Source organism: Rhineura floridana, chromosome 4 (genome assembly GCF_030035675.1).
Source record: "Rhineura floridana isolate rRhiFlo1 chromosome 4, rRhiFlo1.hap2, whole genome shotgun sequence".
Lineage (NCBI taxonomy): Eukaryota > Metazoa > Chordata > Lepidosauria > Squamata > Rhineuridae > Rhineura > Rhineura floridana.
Window position 1 is genome coordinate 63,837,784 of NC_084483.1, and position 3,277 is coordinate 63,841,060.

General features: G+C 55.9%; 1 pseudogene; it reads right to left on the reverse strand.

Annotated features, from left to right (window-relative positions):
* Positions 1 to 2,446: 2,446 nt before the first annotated feature.
* Positions 2,447 to 3,043, reverse strand: LOC133384143 (ribosome biogenesis regulatory protein homolog; annotated as a pseudogene).
* Between the last annotated feature and the right edge of the window lie 234 nt (positions 3,044 to 3,277).

Consider the following 3,277-nt stretch of genomic DNA (forward strand, 5'->3'; position numbering starts at 1 on the left):
CTTTCAGGGGCAACTTTACCCCATTCAACACCAGGTCTATGTCCCCCAACCTTCTCTTATCTCCCACAAGTAACACCTCGGTCTTATCGGGGTTCAGCTTCAGCCTATTCCTTCCCATCCATCCACCTACGGATTCCAGGCACTTGGACATGGTATCCACAGCCAACTCTGGTGAGGACTTAAATGAGAGATAGAGCTGAGTGTCATCCGCATATTGGTGACACTGCAACCCAAATCTCCTGATGATGCCCCCCAGCGGCTTTACATAGATGTTAAATAGCATAGGGGAGAGGATAGAACCCTGTGCCACTCCACAATTGAGAGGCCAAGGGTCTGAAACCTCATCCCCTAATGCTACCCGTTGTTGCCTGTCTGAGAGATAGGAACGGAGCCATCGTAAAACCGTGCCCCCTATTCCTAATCCCTCCAGGCGATCTAAAAGGATACCGCGGTCGACGGTATCAAAAGCCGCTGAGAGGTCCAGGAGGACAAGGAAGGTGTATTCTCCCCTATGCAGTGCCCTCCTCATATCATCCACCAGGGCGACCAAGGCTGTTTCAGTTCCATGTCCAGTCCTGAAACCTGATTGGAATGGATCTAGATAATCTGCTTCATCCAAGTGTCTCTGTAACTGTGTAGCCACCACTCGCTCAATCACCTTGCCCAAGAATGGTAAATTTGAGACTGGGCGGAAGTTGTTCAACACATGGGGATCCAAGGAGGACTTTTTCAAGATGGGCTTTATTACTGCCTCCTTGAGGGCTAATGGCATTGTACCCTCTTCCAAGGATGCATTTACCATTGCCTTGATCCCTTCGCCCAGTCTCTCTTTGCAGCTCATAATGAGCCATGAAGGGCAAGGATCCAGCAGACAGGTGGTTGGCCTCACAGTAGAGAGCACCTTGTCCACTTCCTCAGAAGGAAGAGGCTGAAACCATTCCCATTGGACCGGAATGCAACTGGCCGACTCTGGCTCACTTCCTGTGTCCACGGCGTACGGAATCATGTTCTTCAAGCGCTCGATTTTATCGGCAAAGTGTTTGGCAAATATGTTACAGGAGGCTTTAGAATGCTCCATGGGTTCCTGAGCAACTGGACCGACCAGGCTTCGGACCACTTGGAACAACCTCCTGGGACAACACTCTGCTGACGCAATAGAGGCAGCAAAGAATTCCCTCTTTGCTGCCCTTGTTGCCACCTGGTAGGCCATTATTGCTGCTCTAACCAGTGTCCGATCGTCTTCAGAGCAAGATTTCCGCCACTGGCGCTCTAGTCGTCTCACCTCCTGTCTCAGACCCTGCAACCGTGGTGTATACCAGGGTGCTATCTGAGTTCTATTCAAGGGGAGAGGACGTTTCGGAGCCACCGGGTCTATTGCCCTAGTGATCTCCCTGTTCCACTCCATCACCAGGGTTTCGACCGGGCGCCCTTCAGCCAGCTCCAAATCTCCCAGCGCATTCAGGAATCCATTAGGATCCATCAGGCGTCTGGGGCGGACCATCCCAATAGGTCCTTGTCCCCTGCGGAGGGTGTGTGGCATTGAGAGGTCTATTCTCACCAGGTAGTGATCTGACCATGACACGGGACTGGAAGAAGCAGCCCCCATTTCCAGAGCACTTCCCTCCCCTCCCAAGACAAACACAAGGTCAAGAGCATGACCGGCTACATGGGTTGGCCCTATATTATTAAGGTGCAGTTCCCAGGAAGCCATGGTTTCCATGAAATCCCGAGGGGCCCCAGTGAGGATGGCCTCGGCGTGCACGTTGAAGTCCCCCAAAACCAATAGGTTGGGGGAGAGCATCCGTACACCCGAGACCACCTCGAGCACCTCGGTCAGGGAGTCTACTGCGCAGCGGGGTGGGCGGTACACAAGTAGAATCCCTAAACTGCCCTTTGGGCCCAACCTCCAGTACATGCAGTCAACAAACTTGGTCTCATGGAGAGGGGGCCTGGCGAAAACCAAAGACCCCCGATAGATGACTGCCACTCCCCCTCCCCGCCTACCAACCCTCGGCTGCTGTGCATATTGGAAACCAGCTGGACACATGGCCTCAAGCGTAGGAGCTGAGGCCTCATCCAGCCAGGTCTCCGTGATACATGCCAGGTCTGCGCTCTCATCCAGGAAAATATCATGAATGAGCGTTGTTTTTTGCGCCACAGACCTGGCATTACACAGCAGCAGTCGAAGGTCGGATGGAGTCCTGCTTCCCCCAATTATCTTCTGGTTATGGACAGGCCCGGAACAGGGGATGGATATTAAGCATCTATCCCTTGTTCCCCTAAACTGGCGTGGCCTGCCACGTGCACCTTTCCAGCATCTGCCGCCTAGCCTTTTAATTTCATGGCCTCCCACCCTCCCCACGTTACCCCCCTCTGGTCTGCACATGGCCCACCTCCCGGCCACCTATCAGGCAGGCCACCCCGCCCCAAACTACAGCAAGATGCCTTATTGCTCTTGAAGCTGTCTGTTGACGAAGCGGGTCAAATCCAGAAGTTACTTTTTACTGCCGAAATTCCGGGCTAGCTCAACTGCTAGTTCTTCTTCCCTTCGAGAACTCCCAAAAACTAGCCCCAAACGGCGCCTCTTTCCTTCAGCAGTAGCGCTTTATGGGGCGTAGGGCTCCTTAGGAAGACGAGGCTAGAAGCGGCCACAGGAGATGGTGGGGGCGCAGGCACGGGCGATGACGATGACGCGGCTCAACTCAACCCGATCCTGGTAGCCCGTTGGGTGCAGCTCCATCGGCGTTCCACCACAACGGGCACGCGCCGAGCCCCGAGGCAGCCACGTGCGACTCTCTCACGCCCTTCCTGTCGCCGCTTGGCGAACTGGTCCTCGCGCGGGCCCACCGAGTCAGACACCCCGTGGAGCCAGTCCCGACAGGGGTAACCCCAGCGCCTCCGCCACTCCTACACTGCCTCGTCCTAGACCTCCGTGTCAGGCAGACTCCTTCGAGTTTGGGATCTGCTCCCACCGTGTTAGCGGCCGGGGCTTAGGCAGCGACTTCTCCCTGGGCAGGCGGGTAAAAGGCTCCGGCAACCGCATCGCCACTCAGCCCTCCCTCGGCTCGCTCCAACGGCAGCGCCCACCGCAGCCCCCCTCCCCAAATGAAGATGTTACTGTCCTTGGGGGGGGTGAACCCGGGCAGGGCTCCTCCGTGGCAGGCGGGAGGGCGAGTCGGCAGCTGTTCCTCCTTTCTCCACCAGAACCTCTCTCTGCCCACATTTGGTAAGTCAAGTAGAGGTAGGGGCAGAGGGAAGGAGAGGGAAAGATGGTGAA